General features: G+C 41.9%; 1 long non-coding RNA gene across 4 annotated transcripts in view; it reads left to right on the forward strand.

The window, feature by feature from the left end:
* Nucleotides 1-20,976, forward strand: part of LOC140717319 (uncharacterized) — a 136,795-nt gene that overhangs the window by 102,998 nt on the left and 12,821 nt on the right. For 2 of the 4 annotated variants that reach the window (XR_012096516.1, XR_012096515.1), the window contains 4 exons: nucleotides 14,033-14,204; nucleotides 16,250-16,366; nucleotides 17,869-17,989; nucleotides 18,918-19,191. This is a non-coding gene — a long non-coding RNA (uncharacterized lncRNA). The remainder of the gene's footprint in view (nucleotides 1-14,032; nucleotides 14,205-16,249; nucleotides 16,367-17,868; nucleotides 17,990-18,917; nucleotides 19,192-20,976) is intronic. The other 2 variants (XR_012096517.1, XR_012096518.1) reach the window with 2 other exon arrangements.

A 20,976-nucleotide genomic window follows, 5' to 3' on the forward strand; every position in this document is an offset into this window, starting at 1 on the left:
ACCTATCAACACCCGCTAGTAAGCCTCCAGATCTGTACACAATACTCCAAGTGTTTATTGAGTTTAGAAGCCAAACAAGATTAAAATAACCTGTTACAGCTTTTAGCAGCAAGTTACAACTGATATTGGTGAAGCTCCTGCAACTATCACCAGGACCTCCTCTCATCCCATGGAGTATTCTGCGGCTGGGTCTATTTAATCCAGGTGTCTTCACGTCCTGAGGGACAATGGGACACAGTGGGCAGCAGATCACTTTGCCACTCACGCCTGCTCCACCATTACAAAGTTCTATAAATTTATTATCGAAGTACATGTGTGTCTCGGGCAGATGGGGCTCATCACCCTTGGTTGGCAACTCATCTAGGAGAAGAAAATCTCTGATCTCAAACCTCCGCTGCCTTACAGCTATACCCACTCATTGGGAAGGCTTCATGAGTAAGCCCCAAGGAAAAATCTGGAGCTTGGCTCCCTAAGGCAGTCCTTCGTTGAGTTCAATGCTGACTGGCAACTCCTGCAACGCTGCTGGTGCCAAACTATTGGTCTCTGCTGTTCCTCTGGGTTCCTCAGATACGTAGAAAGGGGGAGCTTGCTACATGGGAAACAGCTTACTCTCCATATTGTACTGGTCTGGCTTACATATCTAGACAGCCAGGACACAATATCAGTGGTCGACCCTGACCAAAGGTGGCCTACAACTACTACTACATATATGTCACAATATACAACCCTTGTGGGCATACTCAGCAAATCTATAGAATATTAACTATAACAGGATCAATGAAAGATCAATCACAGTGCAGGCGACAACAAACTGTGCAAATGCAATATAAAGAAATAGCAATAAATAATGAGAACATGAGATAAGAGTCCTTAAAATAAGATCATTGGTTGCGGGAACATCTCAATGGATAGGCAAGTGAGTGTGGTTATCCCCTTTGTTCAAGAGCCTGATGGTTGAGGGGTAGTAATTGTTCTTGAACCTGGTAGTGTGAACCCTAAGGTTCTTGTACTTTCTGCCTGTTGGCAGCAGCAAGAAAAAAGCATGGCCTGGGTGGTGGGGATCTCTGATGATGGATTCTGCTTTCCTACAACAGCTAACATGACAACTAACTTAATTATGATCTCCACTTGTAACTGCCTTTCGTTCATTGGTTGTTAAGGATATATCCAGTTCTGCCGTAAAAATATTGGAAGACTCTGCTTCTATCCAGTGTTTTCCGATCAAACTGGTACCCAGTTATAGTATCCATTGAAGTTGCCGCACAGTGCAAAAGTCTTAGCCACATATATACAGCTAGGGTGCCTAAGACTTTTGCACAGTACTCTACAGTTACCAAGTAACACCTAATACATCTGAGCTAATCTAAAGCTAAGTACTCTTAGTTCCGTTTTCCAACCACCATACCAGGGTAGCATAGTAGTTAGCACAACGCTTTACAGTACCAGCGACTCAAGTTCAATTCCCGCCACTGTCTGTAAGGAGTTTGTACGTTCTTCCCATGACCTATGGGTTCTCCAGATGTTCCAGTTTCCTCCCACAGTCCAAAGACCTACCGGTTGGTAGGTTAATTGATCATTGTAAATTGTCCCGGGATTGGACTGGGATAAAATGGGGGGTAACTGCTGGGCAGCTTGGCTCGAAGGGCCAGAAGGGCCTATTCTATGCTGTATCTCAATAAATAAATTTTAAGCAATATACTGTAGTTGTTTTTTAAATTTATTTTTAGGGTTGGTTCTGCGGATGGGGGGGGGAGTTAGGGGTAGTTTAGGATTTTGGGACAGGGATTTGGGGAAATTGTTGGATTGGAGTTGAAGTGTTCCCTTGCAAGTCGAACAAAGGGTTGTAAAAAGCAGGTAGTTTTTTCAATGGGAGGCTTTGATTGGCGTACTGCACAGTAGGGGTAGAAGAGTTCCTGTGCAAGTCTGGCGTAGAGCTTTAAAAAGCAGGACGTTTTTCAACAGGAGTCTTTGGTGGAATGCTGCACAGATGCTGTAGAAATGTTTCCATGCAAGTCTGGGGAAGAGCTTTAAAAACCCAGTCTCCATAAAAGAGGGGTACCGCCTAGTGGAGTGGTCATCGTGGAAGTTGTCTGAGTCAGAGTGGTGAGGCTTTGGCTCAACAGGGCTTTGGCAAGAACAGGCAAAGGAAAGGCAAGTAGGCGAGTTCATTCCTTATTCCTTATTTCATTTTTTCTTATTTCATTTTTTGAGAGAATAGGGGGTATATCTACAGAGCTAGAGTTTCTGGTTTAAACTTCAAAAGAATGAAGAATGCAGGATGGTGGACAAACTTCTGGAGCAATTTGAGATTGATTGGTATGATGTTGTGGGCATCACTGAGTCATGACTGAAAGAAGGCCATACTGTAGTTGGGAGCTTAACATCAAAGAAAGGACAGACAGAAAGGCATAGGTGGTGGTGTGGCTTTGTTAATAAGAGATGGAATTACATCTTTAGAAAGAGGTGACATGGGGTGAGAGAAAGTTGAATCTTTGTGGATGGAGTCAAGAAACTGCAATGGTAACAAAAACCATGATGGGAATCATATATAGGCCTCCAAATAGTAGCCAAGATGTAAGGTTGAGATTGGAAAGGGAGCTGGAAAAGGCATTAATAAAGGCAATGTCTCAATTGTAACAGGGAACTTCAATGTGCAAGGGGATTGGGAAAATCCGATTGGTGTAGATAGCAGGAGAGGGAATTTGTTGAGTACCTACGAATTGTTTTTTTAGAGCAGCTTGCGCTTAAGCCTACTAGGGCTATCTTAGATTGGGTGTTATGTAATAAACTAGATCTTATTAGGGAGCTTAATATAAAGGAACCCTTAGGTGACAGTGATCATAGTATGATTGAATTCATACTGCAGTTTGAGAGGGAGAAACATAAGTCACATGTATCAGTATCGCAATGGAATAAGGGGAATTACAGAGGCGTGAGAGAGGAGCTTGCCCAGGTGAATTGGGGAAGGATACTGCAGGGATGACGGCAGAGCAGAGGTGGCTGAAGTTTCTAGGAGTAGTTCACGTGGAGCAGGATAAACATATCCCACAGAAGAAGTTGTTCTCAATTGTCAGGGAAGTTGAGGGCTGCATAAAAGCCAAGGAAAGGGCATTAAAGGTAGCAAAAGTGAGTGGGAATTTGGATGACTGGGAGGCTTTTAAAATCCAACAAAAGGTAACTAAAAAAAGCTATAATGAAGGAAAACATGAAATATGAGGGAACACCAGCCAATTATATTAAGCAGGTACTCAAAGTTTTTTCAGTTACATGAAGTAAAAGGGAAGTGAGAATTGATATTAAACTACTGGAAAATCATGCTAGTGAGGTAATATTGTGAAACAAAGAAGCTCCTCTCTTATGCCTCTGTAATTCCCCTTGTTCCATTGCAATACTGATACATGTGACTTGTGCTTCTCCCTGTCAAACTGCAGTATCTATCATACAAATGTTTGTATTATGATCACTACCTCCTAAGGGTTCCTTTACATTAAGCTCCATAGTAAGATCTGGGTTATTATACAGACATGATGGGATGAATGGCCGAGTTCTGCTCCTGTGTCTCATGATCTAAGTTAGAGGATAGGCCAAAGTTTAAATCTCTGCCCTATGTTTGAAGTCTCGCGACATGGACACGGTTGAATGTCAGGCCTGTGCATGGGCGGCTAGGAGGAGGAATGGAGCTTGTTACACCGTTGTTTTGTTGCCTGTTGTGATCTGTGTTGCAACACCAAGTACGGTGGGCATGCGATGTTGCCACAGAATATGTGACGACACACAGGCTGTCCTTGGCACACCCTCTGTTGTGTTGGTTGTTAATGCAGGTATAAAATTTTGCTCTACATCTTGCTATACATGTGAAAACTAAATCTCAGACGGCAGATGTTGAAACCTGGAGCAACACAAAATCCGCTGGAGGAACTCCACAGTTCTAGCAGCAGAAATTGCCCATGCTTCAGGCCATGTCCCTGAATCGCAACGGCAGGCCTATATCTTTGTGAGGGAGCTTACCAACCAAAATTTCAGGGCCAACTGTCCCTGTCCCTCTCACCCCCACTCTGAGCTCTGTTTGAATCCTCCATCCCAACCAGCAAACCCCTGTGGCATTTGAACAACAATAATTAAAATTCCTGCAGATGGAACTAGGCCGATAATGCCAGATCTTTGTAGCCAAGAGCACCTTGTTCTTTTTTCTCACTGTCCCACAACAAAAGCATTCCTGTTTGCAGAAAGTGGTCTTGATCCTGTAAAACAGGCGGCCAGCACTCGCTCTGTTATTCTCTGTCATCTAGCAAGGCTCACACCCTCTCACCACATCCATGTTATTATCTCATCACACCTCCTCATCTATAGTCAACCTGATCAAGGTAAGTAAATCCTAATTACTGTTATTGCGGAAGAATTTCCTTAGAGTTTCTTATCACTGTCAAGCAAATCCTTGTGTAAATTCTTTGCGATGGTCTTTAACTTCTAGCTTCATTAAGCAAATTAGTTTGTCTGGCGGTCTCTGGCTGTGCACTCTATCTGTACCTATGATCATCTTGTACACCTCTGTCAAGTCACCTCTCATCCTCCTTTGCTCCAAAGAGAAAAGCCCTGGCTTGCTCAACCTATCCTCATAAGAAAGAAGAAAAGGAAGAAGAATAGCCCTTAACTCAGCAGTGGAGTTATTGGGGCACCGTCATGACAGTGTTTCTGTAGCAAGCTATTCTTGTTTTTACGAGGCCGAGTTGCTAGCTCAACGCTGAACCCGACTTGGATTTGAACTCGGGAACCTTCACTCCAGTGTTGATATTATTGCACCACCAAGCAGGACTTATCCTCATAAGACATGCTCTCTAATCCAGGCAGCGTCCTGGTAAGACTCCTCTGCACCCTCTCTAACGCTGTCACATCCTTCCTGTAATGAGACAACCAGAACTGAGCAGAGTACTCCATGTGTGGTATGACATCCAAGCTTGTCATATGCTTAACACGTGAACCTTTAAACCTTTCCTATCCATTCATCTGTCCAAAAGGCACAGCACGGCAGCATAGTGGTTAGCACAATGCTTTACAGTACCAGCGACACAGGTTCAATTCCTGCTGCTGTCTGTAAGGAGTTTGAACATTCTCCCTGTGACCGTGTGAGTTTCCTCCGGGTGCTCTGCTTTCCTCCTACAGTCCAAAGACCTACCAGATAGTAGGCTAATTGGTCATTGTAAATTGTCCCATGATTAGACTAGGGTTAAATGGGGGTGGGGGGGGGGTATTGCTGGGTAGCATGGCTCAAAAGCCAGAATCTCAATAAACAAACAAACAAACAAATAATATTGTTATTGAACCTGCTTCAACCACTTTCTCTGGCAGATGAAGTTGACCCTTGGGTCCATTTTATATCTTTTCCCTCTTACTTTAATACTATAACCCTCTTTTTTTTTGCAACATGCACGGGATGCTGGAGGAATTCAGCATCTCAAGCAGCATCTACGAAGAGAAATAGATAGCCAATCTTTCGGGCCAAGACTTTTCATCAGGACTGGAAAGGAAGGGGACAGAACCCAGAATGAGAAGGTGTATGGAGGAGAAGGAGTACCAGCTGGTGGGTGACAGGTGAAACCAGGTGAGGGGAAGAGGGAAGGTGAAGTAAGAAGCTGGCTGGTGATAGGTGGGAGAACTAAAGAAGAAGGGATCTGATTGGAGAGGGCAATGAACTATGGAAGAAAGGGAAGGAGAAGGGACATCAGTGGTAGGTGATGGGCAGGTGAGAAGAAGAGAAGGGCTGAGAAGGTACCCAGAACGGGGGATAAAAATAGATAGAAGGGTGGATAACTTACCAGTTTAGAAAAATTAATATTCATGCTGTCAGGTTAGAGGCTACTCAGACAGAAAATGAGGTATCCCTTACCCTGGGAAAAAGACAGTATGCGTTCACTCTATCTGAGCCCCACATGAGTTAAAACACCTCCATAACCCAATTCCCTCCACTGGCTACTGAAGCCCATTGTATTTCTTATTCCCTTCTCTGCCCCAGGAGAAGCAGATGCAGTCCAGAAGTCAGTACCTTGTACTGTTCCCTTGTAGATCATTCCTTTACTTCCAACCTTATTAGGTACACCTGCTTGCTAATGCAAATGTCTTATCAGCCAATCATGTGGCAGCAACTCAATGCATAAAAGCATGCAGACACGGTCAAGAGGTTTAGTTGTTGTTCAGACCAAGCATCACAATGAGGAACAAATGTGATCTAAGCAACTTTGACTGTGGAATGGTTGTTGGTGTTAGACAGGCTGGTTTGAATATTTTAGAAAGCACAGAGTTCCAGGAATTTTCATGCAGAACATTCTCTAGTGTTACAGAGAATGGTGCAAAAAAAAAAGAAAAAAAAATATTCATTGATTAGAAGGTCTGTGGACAAAAACACCTTGTTAATGACAGAGATCAGAGGAGAATGGCCAGACTGGTTCAAGCTGACAGAAAGGTGACAGTAACTCAAATAATGACACAATAGTGGTGTGCAGAATGCACAACATGTTGAACTTTGAAGTTGATGGGCTACAGCAGCAGAAGACCATGAACGTACACTCAATGGTCGCTTTATTAGATACCTAATAAAGTGGCCACTGACTGTACACGATACATCGCTATCTAGTTGGATTAATGGATTGTATTTCAATGGTCTAAATAGAACTGGAGGAAGTGTTCCAAAGGATATTTGATTCTAAATGTGTGCTTCTTAATCCTGTAAACTCTAATCCCATTCTTAATGTGATGTTCATCGAGTTCATTTTGAAATACTAATCTCCACAGATTTAAATGAGATTCAGTGGTCTGCATGAAACATATCCGTTACTCTGCACAGGATAAAAAAAAGCTTAGTCTTGATTGAGGCTCTTCACTTGTGCACTTGAGTTTGTTGGCAGGGCAGTCCTGGTGTAGGATGTATGGCCATTTTGCTTCTGTATCAACTGATCAGACTCAGGGTCAGAATAAGGTTTAATATCACCGGCATAGGTCATGAAATTTGTTGCTGCATGTAAAGCTAGAGATCGTGGGAGAAATTATAAGCTCAAATCTGCAGTGTAGAAAGCTTGTTTTAACCTGGGTCTAATCCTTCTTCCTGGTATGGGCAGAATTGTAACACAGCTATGCAAAATACATAACGATAATAAGTAACTGACAGACAATAAGGCTATAAGATATAGGGACAGACTTAGGCTATTAGGTATATATTTGATAGAGGCATATAAATCTTTGAGGGATATAGATAGGGTAAATGCAAGATCGGGCAGGTGGGGCTTGTCAACCTTGGATGGCAGTCCACCTAGAGGAAAGGAAAACTCTGATTTTAAACCTCCGCTACCTTGCTTCCATACCCAGCCACGGGAAAGGCTTCGGGAGTAAATCCCGAGGAAGAAATCCGGAGCCGGCGTCCCTGAGGCAGTTTGATGTTGATTATAACTTCACTCTGGCAGCCTCTGCGATGACACTGGTGCCAAGCTGTATCAGCGCTTGCCCTTCTATGGGCAACAGCCGGTTCTTCAAATCTTCTTGCCCAGGCTTGCACCCTGGAGAGGACACAGTCCACCCTGGATTGACAGCTGCCTATGACTAAATGCAAGCAGGCTTTTTCCACTGAGGATGGGTAAGGCTAGAGCTAAAGGTTGTAGGTTAAGGATGAAAGGTGAAATGTTTAAAGGGGAATCTGAGGGGGAACTTCTTCCCTCACAGGGTGGGGCTAGTGGGGAATGAGCTGCCAGCAGAAGTGGTGAATGTGGGTTCAATTGCAACATTTAAGAGAAGTTTAGATAAGTACATGGATGGGAGGGGCATGGAGGGCTATGTTTCAAATCTTGGTCGATAGAACTATACAGAATGATAGTTCAGCATTATTAGAAAGGCCAAATGGCACATTTCTTTGCTGTAATGCTTTACAACTCTTTGAGTTTATTTGGCCCATTGAGTCTTCCCCACCATTCAATCATGGCTGATTTTTTTTTCTCCATCCGTATTCTCCTGCCTTCTCCCCATAACCTTTGATGCCCTGACTAAACAAAAACCTATCAACCTCCACTTTAAATATAACCAATGACTTGGCCTTCATGATGATGAATTCCAAAGACTCACCATGCTCTGAATAAATCCCTCATCATCTCCATTTTAAAGGGACAAAGAGAGATGACATAGAGAGTTTAAAAGGGCATCATATTTATTTTCGATTAATAGTCAATTTTGTCTCTGATTCATCACAACATTTAGCAATCCTTGAACTCAAAAGCCATAAACAAATCTTGATAGAGTTGATGATTAATTATTGTTATATATTAGTTTGCACTGGGTGATTGCAACAAATATTTTTACAATAGCTTGCAGATATCAACTTGTCCAAGCCAACAGTGTGGAAGTTTGTCACTGGGCAAGATGAAGGAGAGTGGTTAATGAAGACTCTTGTAAAGAAATTTAAAGAGACAAGTTACGGGGTTTTGGGGAGAGTGGACAGTGTAGGCAGTCTGGAGGGTGGCGAATAAGTCCAACGTGTTTGTGCAAGGAACTGCAGTTGTAAACAAATAATAAATCCGCCTCCAGTTCCATACCATAAGACCATAAGGTACAGGAGCAGAATTAGGCCATTTGGCCTATCAAGTCTGCTCCGCCATTTCATCATGTCTGATCCAATTTCTCTCTCAGCCCCAGTCTCCTACCTCCTCCCCATATCCCTTCATGCCCTGACTAATCAATAATCTATCAAGTTCTGATCAGGTTTGGAGTGGAAAAAACTGGTGAGAGGTTTTGGTGGTGTGGGCAGGACTAGAAATGACAGAGTGGAAGCATGGGCAACAGAACATTCCGGAATTAAATCAGGATAGGATGGTGGATGACTTAAGGATGAGGATGTAGATTTAGAAGTACCTCTGAAATCCACCTCCATTGATGTGTACAAGATAATTGTCAAAGTCAAAGTAAATTTTTTATCCTTGAGATTCATTTTCTTGTTTCAAGAAAACGAAGAATTACAATAGAATTCATTAACAACTATATATAAATAAAGACTGACAAACAGCCGATGCGCAAAAGATAACAAATGTTGCAATTAAAAGAAAAATACTGAGAGCATGAGTTATTGAGTAAGTCGCTAAGCTGTTGAAACAATTTATAGTTGTGGTGAGTGAAGCTTTCCACACTGATTCATGCGCCTGATGATTGAAAGGTATTAACAGCTCAGGAACCTTGTGGTGTGAGACCTAAGGATCCTGTACCTCCTGCCCAATGGTAGAAGTGAGAGGAGAGCATGGCCTGGATGGTGGAGGTCCTTGATGATGGATGCTGCTTTATTGTGGCAGTGCTCCATGTAAAGGTGCTAAATATTGGGGAGGGTTTGCCTCTGATGGACTGAACTGTATCCATACTTTCAGTGGACTTTTCCATTCCTGAGCATTGGTGCTTCCGGACCAGGCTATGATATAACCAGTTAGTATACTCTTCACTGTGCTTCTTAGAAATTTGTCAAGTTTAGAGTCATCAGGCCGTTGATAAAGACCACTCAGCCCATTGAATTCATGACAGACCTATCTAGAGTAATCTAGTGAGTCCCAGTTTTCTGTCTTTCCCGACAGCCCTGCAAATTATTTCATCTTAAGTCACTGTTTAATTTCCTTTTGAAAGAGTGATAGGTTCTTTATCCCTTCGCCCTTGTGAATTATGAGTTCCAGGTCATAACAGTCACATAATTCGCAGATCATAGTTAGGGGATCCTACCAAACCAGCAAAGAGTTTTGCCTTGGTTCTGCTGGTGATTTGCCAAATGCAATGGACGGTGCTCGTACAGCAGGTGGGGGATGGGCTGAAAGTTGAGTGCATGGAGAACGTGGAGGGCAGAGCTTGTGACAGGAAAACTACAAAGGAAGAGCAAAGAAACAAACTGCTGGTGGAATTCAGCAGGTCGAGCTACATCAGTAGAAGAAAAGAAATTGTGAACATATCCGGTCAAAGTGTTGCATCAGGCTCCGAAATTGTGACAAGTCCTTTCCACTGACATGTGCTGCTTGACCACTGAGTGTCTGCAGCCAATTGTTTCTTGGTCCAGTATCAGCATCTGCTGTCTCATGTGACTCCAGGCTCAGGCTGAAGCTGTGGCTGAGCATAGTCAGCACAGTAGAGATACTGCCTCTCAGCCTGGGCTGGATTCTGACCTCCGGTGTTGCCTTTAGAGTCAGAGAATCACGGTCTCCTATAGCACAGAAACAGGCCCTTTGGCCCATCTAGTCTGTGCCAAACTGCTATTCTGCCTGCCATGTCAACCCGCACCTGAACCAGAACCCGCCATACCCCTTCCATCTGTGCGCTTACTCAAACATCTCTTAAAAGCTGCAGTTGAACCCACGTCCACCACTTCTGCTGGCCCAGCACGTTATCTACTGCCAGCCACAAACCTTGACCTTCTGCCCTTGAAGTCCTCCACCAGATGCTCCTTAAAGCTGGAAGGAGGGGCGAAAGCTGGAAGGAGTGAAGGCCTCCACCAGACGCTCCTTAAAGCTGGTGAAGGAGGGGAGAAAGGATTTATGAGGCTGTGAGAGTCAGTGGGTTTGTAAAAGATGTCAGTGGTTAGTCTGTCTTCAGAAATCAAGAAAAGGGAGAGTATATGTCACCATGAGATTCACCTTCTGTGAACGCCTACAAGTAAATGAACATCTGGGTGGTAAATGGTGACGTATACATGCATAAATACGTTGATGATAAGTTTATTTTCAACTTTAAACTTTGATCTTTGAGAAGCGTCAGAGGTGGACCAAGTAAATTTGAGGGCTGTGTGGAAGTTGGAGGCAAAGTTGATGAAATTGACAAGTTCAGCATTGACGCAGGAAGCAACACCAATGCTGTCATCGGTGTAATGGGAAACACAGTTATCTTGGCTATGATGCCATGTTAATCTCATATCTGCCTGATACTAATACTCCCCAGATGCAGTTGCCCATATTGTATGTTTACTGATGTGTAGGACCAGGTCCTCACTATATATTGAAGAACAAAGATTTGTGTTGGCACCTGACTTGATGGTGCAACACATTGCGACTAGTCCAGAACACGAGAGAGGATACAACAAAACTGAGTTCAATGCTTGTTGAATTTCTGCCTCTTTTTAATTAATGCTAAAGGCAATTAATGCAATCTTGAAGAAGTATGGTGACAGAGAATCTATTGATCTTTGTTAAAATTACCCTAGTATTTGTAATCTTAGATCCATGAATACCGGTTTGCTCAGTGTTCCTAGAGCCGAGCATATACAAACTGGTGATATGGCCATTTGCTCTTCTGCACAAAAAAATCTGGACTACTCTACCAACTGAGATACACCAGGCTTGTTCAACAGTTCAGTAGTTCAATAGTTCCATTTAATATCAGAGAATGTATACAATGTACAACCTGAAATTCTTACTCTTCACAAACATCCACAAAAACAAACGGGTACCCTGAAGAATGAGTGACTGCAAAAATGTTAGAATCCTAAACCCCCCCCACTCCCCCTCCCAAGCACAAGCAGCAGCAAAGCATTGACCTTCCCCCTCCCCCACTTTGGCGAAAAGCATCAGCACCTTCCGTCCCCCAACCCCCCCAAGCAAGCAATAGCAAAGCCCCCAAGAAAGGCTATGATCTGCGGTAGAACAAAAACTAATCATTCACCTGGCAATTCGACATACCACAGTGTGTGTGTGTGTGTGTGTCTCTCTCTCTCTCTCTCTCTCTCTCTCTCTCTCTCTCTCTCTCTCTCTCTCTCTCTCTCTCTCTCTCTCTCTCTCTCTCTCTCCCCCCTCTCTCTCCCCCTCTCTCTCCCTCTCTCTCTCCATCTCTCTCTCCCGCTCTCTCTCCCTCTCTCTCCCTCCCTCCCTAATAAAGGGGCAGGGAGGTATCACATAGCAAGAAAGGAGATTAATAAGAGAAAAAAAACAACTCGCTGAATAGCGATGTTAAAGTCTATCACATTGCTTTCATTTGCCAAGTTCTCGGACTCGAGAATCAGCAACAAACTCTCCCCCAACGACGAGAGAGAGAGATCTGAGTACAGCGGCCTCCTACAGCTGATCCGCTAGTACTGTGGAACGTTTGGAATAGTTCTGCATCATATTCAGGGTATCTCATCTTCAGTTCAACATGTAATTGCATTTGTTACACTGCTGGCAAGAAGGGCTATTTTATTAAAATGGAAAGATATTTCTTCCCCTACATTAATTGAATGGTTTTCTCAAGTAATGTTATGTCTTAGTTTGGAAAAAATTAGAAGTAGAACTTTTGATCCTCGATTTGATTTTGAGAGAAGATGGGGTTCTTTTGCCAAATTTAATTTGAATTAAGTTATATGGTTTCCTTCCAATTTTTTTTTTAAATAAATATGAATTGGTGGTTGATGACTCTTTTTTTAATATTTAGATGATGGTCAAAAGTATTGCTCCGGGGGGTTGATTCCTAATGGGATTTTTTTTCTTTTTGTAGTTAGTAGGGTTTTTTTCCTAGTTAGATGAGGTTCTTTTTTTCCCTTCTTTTTCCTATATATATATATAAAATTTTTCCAAATTTATATTTTACAATCTGTTTTTTTCAGCTTTATTAATTGTATACATATTAATCTGTTGAAGTTTTGTATCATTTTATAGCTGTTGAAGATTACGTACCAATAAAAAGATTCTAAAAATGAAAAGTACTGTGGAACGTTTCAAAACACTTCTAAAACTTACTTTTTTTTTAATTGACCTACTTATATAAGATTTCTTAATATCTTTTGATGTTGATTATAATTATATAATTTAGTATATCAAATTACATTTTATTCTATATAATGTTTGTCTTTACTTAAGATATTTAATTTTATCTCATTTTTATGACTATATCGATTTTTTATAATCTACATAAAGCACTTTGAGTTATTAAATTATAAAGGTTTTATTATTGTTGTCATTATTATTATTATTATTAGTTACCCTCTGGCCCATTCATGCTACTCACTTAATTGTCCCAAAATAAGATAGCTCTAGTTCTGTCCGGTGGAATAAGATGTTAATATTTCCCAAATGGATTGCAAATAGCTGCTTGTTCCAGTTTACCCTCATGTGAATTCAACTTTCTTAGTAGAAAGAGATGTTTCCATGCTGACCACATTGGCTACCAAGCAGTTCCCATTTGCTCACATTTGACCCACATCCTTCTGAACCTTTCCTATCCATGCATCTGTGCAAATATCTTTTAAATGTTGTAATTGTACCTGCCTTTATCACTTCTTCTGACAGCTCATTCCATATACATGCTAACCTCTGTGTGGAAAAGCTGTTAAAACATCCTTGCCTCACTTTAAACCTATGCCCTCCAGTTCTTAATTCCCCAACCGTGGGAAAAGAAGTGTGTGTATTCACCCTATCTGTGCCCCCCCCCATGATTTAATCTGCCATTATAAGACCACACCTTAATCTTTCATGCTCCAAGAAATATAGACCTAGTCTGACAAAGCTCTTCAAATAACTCAGGCCCTTGAGTCCTGCCAACATCCTTGTAAATCTTCTCTGCCCCCTTTCCGGTCTAAGTATGTCTTTCCTATACAAGAGTAACCAGGACAGTATCCCATGCTGCGTGTGTGGTCCCACCAGTGTCTTGTACAACTGTAACAGAATGCCTCAACTCCTCTACTCAATAAAGTAAATCTGCAAATGCTGGAAATCACACAAAGTGCTGGAGGAACTCAGCAGGTTAGGCAGTAAACAGTCAACATTTCAGCAAACCAGTCAGTATCTATGGAAAAGAGTAAACATTCGATGTTTCAGGCCAAGACCCTTCTTCAGGGTTCTGTGCTCAGTGAGGCTGATGAACTATAGTCAACGACTCAGAAACAGCTTCTTTCCCTTCCACCCTCTGATTTCTCGCTGGACTATAAATCCATGATCATTACCTCGTTATTCCTCTTTCTTTTTGCAATTTATTGTAGATATTGGCAACTTACTATAGAGAAACAACAAATTTCATATCATATCAGTCAGTGATAATAAATCTGCTTCTCCTTCTGATTTTAATGCAGGTCAGCCCACCTGATGCCTTCTTTACCATCCTCTCTACTTGGTGACCTCCTGAAATTATTGAATCCAGAGTGATTGCTTCACATTTAACTATTTGTTTAGATAAAGTTTAATGTGATAGAAGGGCATGCTGACTATAAAACCATGTTGAGCTAAGCAAGTTTAAAACTGCAGGTAATCAATTAATAAGAGATAACCTCAAGTGTTATAAATTACTGATACTACAGGCTCATTGCTATTCATTTTCCCGTAACTTATGTAATCATTCTATTCAGATTCATGTTTTTATCGCATGTTCATTAAAATATACAGTGAAATTTGTCATTTGTGTTAACAACTGACACAACCTAAGGGGCCCGCAAGTGCCGCTACATATTCTGGCTTCTTCTTTGACATCACCTCTACTTTCTCAGAAGTTTGCAAGAATTCAACATGTCATCTAAAACTTTGACAAACTTCCATAGATGCACGATGAAGGCCATATTGACTGGTTGCATCACGGCCTGATATGGAAATGCCAATGTTCCCGAACAGAAAAGCCCACAAAAAATAGTGGATACAACTTAGTCCATCATGATTAAAACCCTCCCCACCACTGAGCACATCTACCAGGAGTGTTGTGCAGGAAAGCAGCATCCATCATCCAGGACCTTCACCATTCAGGCCATGCTTTCTTCTCACTGCTAACCTCAGGAAGGAGGTACGGGAGCCTCAGGACCTCCACCACCAAGTTCCGGACCAGTTACTACCCTTCAACCATCAGGTTCTTGAACTAGAGGAGATAACATCACTCAACTTCACTCACCCCATCACTGAACTGTTCCCACAACTTATGGACTCACTTTCAAGGACTCTTCATCTCATGCTCTTGATATTTATTACTTATTTATTAATTATTGTTATTATTTACACTTTCTTTTTATATTTACACAGTTCTTTGTCTTTTGCACATTGTTTGTCCGTCTTATGTGTGGATTTTCATTAGTTCTTTGTATTTACTGTGAATTCCCACAAGAAAATGAATCTCAGGGAGGTGGTATATATATATACTTTGATAGTAAATCTACTTTGAACTTTGACCACTATTGATACTGCATTAGCTGCTTTTGAAACAGAAAACTGGCCATTCCTGGCAATTTAAAGCAGCAAATTTATGTGTTAGTGAGCCTGAAAAATCCATCAATAATAAGAATATTGCTGGCCTTATTCTATAAAACTGTTTGTATTACTGATTTACACTAAGAAAGAAAGCCTACAGTTATAATAGCTCAGTCCCTGTTAATGTGGACCGGTGAAGGATTTCTCACTGGGAATTTTGTGTTTAAGGAATTTGTCTTGCTCCTTTGATTCTTTCCTATATCCTTCAGGCGAACTTCTCCGTATAGTTCCTGCTCTCAAAAGGATTGGAAGTTAGAAGCAAGTCTAAAAATAGTCTGTTAATAATCTCTTTACCTGTAGCTCTTTAATAAATCTTAATTGAAAAGATCAACAAAGTAATCCCCAAGAGACAGGAAAGGACTCATTTAGAAAGTCAGTGTAATTATGTACCAGACTTCAAAGCTCAGGATTGTAAATTGTTCTTTTGTGTGACCATTCATGTGTGTCTACTCTTCCTGGTACAAAAATGCACTGACTGTTCCAATTCAGTATCAGAGAGTAAAATAAAAGGTAATTTATCAATACAAAAATGTAAACATATGCTACATGATCAATGTAAATTATCTTTGGTAATGACATACTGACATTTAAAGAGAGTCGAGGTATTATATTGATATCAGCGGCTGGGTCCATTGATCAGAATCAGGTTGATAATCACTGATTTAACAGACATGAAAGTTGTTGTTTTGTGGAAGTAATGTAATCTGCATCAATAGATATAGAATGGAACATTCTAGAACTAAGAATAGAATCTAAAGATATGAAGTTAAATAAGTAGTGCAAAAAGTGACCAAAAAAATTGTGAGGTAGTGTTCATGAGTTCATTATCTGTTCAAGAACCTGATGGTGGAGGGGAAGAAGCTGTTCTGAAAATAGTGCAAAGGAAAATTACTATAAAATGCAAAATTAAGTAAACTGTAAAATAAAAAGGAATAAGGGAAACTCAGCAGGCTAGGCAGCATCTATGGAAAAGTGTTGACAATTCGGACCGAAGCATCATCAGGGCAGGGTTCTGAAGAAGTGTCTAGACTGAAACATCAACTTGTTATTCTTTTCCATAGATGTTGCCTGGCCTGCTGAGTTCCTCGAGCACTCTGAGTGTGTTGCTTTGGATTTCCAGCATCTTCCAATTTTCTCATGTGAAGGAATAAGGGGATAGTGCTCATGGATTCAGAGATGTGAGTTGTAACTCGGGAAATTAAATTAAATTCATTAAATAAAGCTGGGATTAAAAATATATTCTCATTAATAGTGAAACTGCCAAATTATTATGAAGCTACACACACAAAATGCTGGAGAGTACTCAGCAGGTCAGGCAGCATCTATGGAAAAAAGTACAGTCAACATTTCGGGCCAAGACCCTTCCATAGGACTGTACTTCTTTCCATAGATGCTGCCTGGCCTGCTGAGTTCCTCCAGCATTTTGTGTGTGTTGCTTGGATTTCCAGCATCTGCAGATTTTCTCCTGTTCGGGATTAAATTATTATGAAGAGTCATTTGGTTGATTGAAGGTCTTTGGAGAAGGGAATCCAACAACCTTCCTGCCCTATCAATTAGTGACTCCAGGCTCATCAGGCTGAACTGACCTCAGACTGTTTTATCCCTCCTCTTAACTTAGGCAGAATTAGGAGAGTAATTTCACAGATCACAAACCCAAAAAGGTCAGCAGATGCTGGAAATCCAAAGCAACCCTCATAAAATGCTGGAGGAGCTCAGCAGGTCATGCAGCCTCTGTGGAAAAGAGATGTTTCAAGCTGAAACTCTTCTTCAGGACTGTTCCATAGATACTGCCTGACTTGCTGAGTTCCTTCAGCATTTCGTGTGTGTTGCTTAGGAGAGTGAATGTTGTGCTTTCCAGCAATGACCAAATCCCATAATTGAATAAGTAAATAAAGGAATCATCAGCTGAGGATTATTCACTCTGAATTTCACTTCTTTGTTTGATTTTTTTTTAAATTTAGAGATACAGAACAGTAACAGCCCCTTCCAACCCAACGAGCACACTTGGACCAATTATGTGACCATTAGCCTACAAATCGGAATGTGAGAGAAAACCAGAGCACTCGGAGGAAACCCATACAGTCACGGGGAGAAGGAATAAGCTCCTTACAGACATTGGCAGAATTGAACCCCATTATCTTGTGCTGCTCCTCTCTCCACTTAGATAACATCCACCTGTTGGTTCATCTTACCAAAGTGCAAGACCTTACACTCTCCCACTGTGAACTCCTTTGGCTGAGTTTTTGCTCAGTCACTCAATTTATCTTATCTAAGAGCAGGGTCAAAATATGCTCAGATAAGAGGGAGCCATGGGTTGAGTAAGCTAGTTGAGTCAGTGTATGTAAACCATGCACACTCTGCAGTTTATCAATAGACCCATTGACTCTGAAAACAGAGAGGCCATGCTACGCCTTTATAAAACACTGGCCTTGTGTTCAATTCTGATTGCCTAATGACAGGAAGGATATGAGGATATTACAGAGGATCCAATAGACTAAAGGGGACTAAAGTTACCTGATTCCTTCATTTATTCATCAGTCAAGGGGTAATGACATTGCTGGAAACCACACTTCCTCTCCTAATTATACCTAAATGAACTGAATGGCTAAAAGTTGAGGGTCTGAGGTTAGGAAGGTGCAGATGAACCATTTCCCTTTGTGCTTACATGGTTCCTCCGTAGGGCGAGGAATGTACACCGGGTTCCTGAGGGTTCACATCACAAATGTCCTCAACTGGTCCCTTGATATCACCTCCCTGAATAAGAAGGCACAGCAGCGCCTCCACTTCATGAGGCTATTGAGGTAAGCGAAGCATCCCACCTCCCCGTCTTCACTGAATTTTACAGGAGAGTGTCCTAACAAGCTGCATCTCTATCTGCTATGGAAACAGCAGAGCACTGGACCAGAAGTGCCTACAAGGGACTGTGAGAAAGGCTGAGAGAATCATAGGGGTCTTCCTACCATCCACTGGAGGCTTTTATCAGGAGCACTGCATATACAGGGCCCTTAGTATTATCAAGGATCCCACCCTTCCATCCAGCATCCTCTTTGACTTTCTACCATCAGGCAGAAGACTTCAATGCATTAAGACAAGAATGGTCAGGACGGGAAACAGTTTCCTTCCTTAGAGTGTTACTGGTTAATTTGTTCTGTACCCTACGTTATTCAATTTACGCACTTTACTTTGTTTATCGATGTGTAATTCATTTAGAGCTTTTATTCTTACTTCCCCAAGTTATTGTGTGTTGTGTGTACTACTGTGCTTTACACTCTGGTCCAGAGAAACATCTTCTCATTTGAAGGTATACATGTATATAGTAAATGACAATAAACTTGACTTGAATGTTGCGGTAACTGAAGCTCCTAGATAGAGTGGATGTGGAGAGTCTGTTTCCTTTAGTGGGAGAGTCTAGGACCAGAGAGCACAGCCTCAGAATATACATATGCCCCTTTAGAACAGAGGTGAGGAGGAATTTCTTCAGCCAGAGGGAGGTGAATCTGTGAAATTCCTTGCCACACAGAAGGCTTTGGATGCCAAGTCACTGGGTATACTTAAGGCGAAGGTTTATAGGTTCTTGATTAGTAGGGTGTCAAAGGGTATGGAGAGAAGGCAGAAGAATGGCATTGAGGGATAATATATCAGCCATGATGGAATGGTGGAACAGACTCAATAGGCTGAATGGCTTAATTCCACTCCTCTGTCTTATGTTCTATGTTCTTTTCTTCAAAGGCTAAGTAGTGATTTGATGGAGTGTATAAATGATGAGCGAGATTGGACAGAGTGGGAAGAGGGAGACTGCTCCCAATGGTGACGAGGTTGACGTCGAGGTATGAAATAAAGTGGAAAATAATTATGGGAGGTACGAAGCCAGACGTTTTTGAGGGCCATGTGGAATCTGAAGTACACACTCCACAGAAGTTATGGCTGTGGCCTTCAGGAAGGAATTGGATAAATAAGAAGAAAAATTGTAAGGCCTCAGAAAGGGGACAAGATGGCAGAACTGGTGAGTTGATATGAAAGTGACCCAGTATGGATGGCCTTGTTACGTTGAGTAGCTTATGAAAGCTTAGATTCTGATTGATGGAAGAGCTTTCTCCAATGGTGTGGTAAACGGAGAGCAGGAAATGTGACTTTGAGTTACTTTGTGGCACAAGCAATCAAAGTTCAAAATAAATTTATTATCAAGTTACAGATATGCAACCATATACTACCATGAGATTCATTTCCTTGTGAGCATTTACAGAAAAATAAAGAAATACAATAGAATTCGTGATAAAAACTCTACATAAACAAAGACTGACAAGCAACCAATGTGCAAAAGTAAACAATCTGTGCAAATAAAATGAAAGACCATGAGTTGTAAAGTCCTTGAAAGTGAGTTGTAGGTTGCAGAATCAGTTCAGAGTTGTGGTGAATAAAGTTATTCAGGTCGGTTCAGGAGCCTGGTGTCTGAGGAATAATAACTGTTCCTGAATCTGATGGTGCAGGACTTAAGGCTCCTGAACCTCCTGCCTGATGGTAGTCGTGAGAAGAAAGTATAGCCTGGATGGTGACGGTCTTTGATGATGGACGCTGCTTTCTTGAGGCAGTACTCCATGTAAATGTACTCAAAGGTGAAGAGAACTTTAACTGGGCTGTATCCACTACTTTCTGTTGCTAAGGACCCCATAAGTAATCATCTGGGCTCTCAGCGACTCTTCTGGCTATCTTTAAGATCCCGGCTTCTGTTGAAATCTGGTTAGCTCCACGAGGAAATTCTGTTTAGGGCAGATGGCAAGTCAATTAATTTAAATGTGGCCCAAGTATCAAATGCTTCTTTCACTGTGGCTCGGGTAGGCAGGTGACACTTCTGTGACACAGGTGACACCAGACAGATGTGGCAGGGAATTCAAGCCCTGACAGACTACAGGATCAGGCAGAAAACCAATGACAGTGACGCCTCTCTTCCAGACAGGCTCAACAATTTCTTTGCACACTTTGAAACATCAAACACTACAGCAAGGGGGAGAGCCAGTCCCTTCTTACCATATGACCAGCCGGCTCCAATCATTGATTCAGAGCACACACGGAGGACCCTTGCCAGGGTCAACCCATGAAAGGCGGAAGGTCCCGACAGCATCCCTGGACATGTGCTCAAGGAATGTGCTGATGTATTAGCAGATGTCCTGACAGACATTTTCAACATCTCCCTTAGTTAAGCCATTGTCCCCAGATGCTTCAAATCCTCCACAATCATCCCTGTAGCAAAGAAATCAGTTGTAGCCTGTCTGAATGATTACCGTCCCGTTGCCCTGACCCCCATAGTGATGAAATGTTTTGAACGGCTTGTCAAGCCCATATCACAGCCAGCCTCCCCTCATCGCTGGATCCTCTACAGTTTGCCTATCGTCCCAATCGCTCTACGGAGGACGCAATATCCACCACACTGCACACAGTTCTCTCTCACTTGGACAATAAAGACACTTATGCCAGAATCCTGTACATTGATTTCAGTTCAGCGTTCAATACCATCATCCCGCGGAGACTAGTGGAGAAACTGTCACTGCTTGGCCTTAACACTGCCACGTGTCGCTGGATTCTGGATTTCTTGACAGAGAGACCACAGTCAGTCCGTGTTGGCAGGAACATCTCTGACTCCATCACACTGAGCACTGGATCCCCACAAGGCTGTGTGCTCAGCCCATTGCTGTTTACACTGCTAACACATGACTGTGCAGCCAGATTCAAGGGGAACCTGATCATTAAATTTGCTGATGATACCACAGTGGTGGGGCTCATCAGCAAAAAT

The sequence above is a fragment of the Hemitrygon akajei genome, chromosome 27 (genome assembly GCF_048418815.1).
Source record: "Hemitrygon akajei chromosome 27, sHemAka1.3, whole genome shotgun sequence".
Lineage (NCBI taxonomy): Eukaryota > Metazoa > Chordata > Chondrichthyes > Myliobatiformes > Dasyatidae > Hemitrygon > Hemitrygon akajei.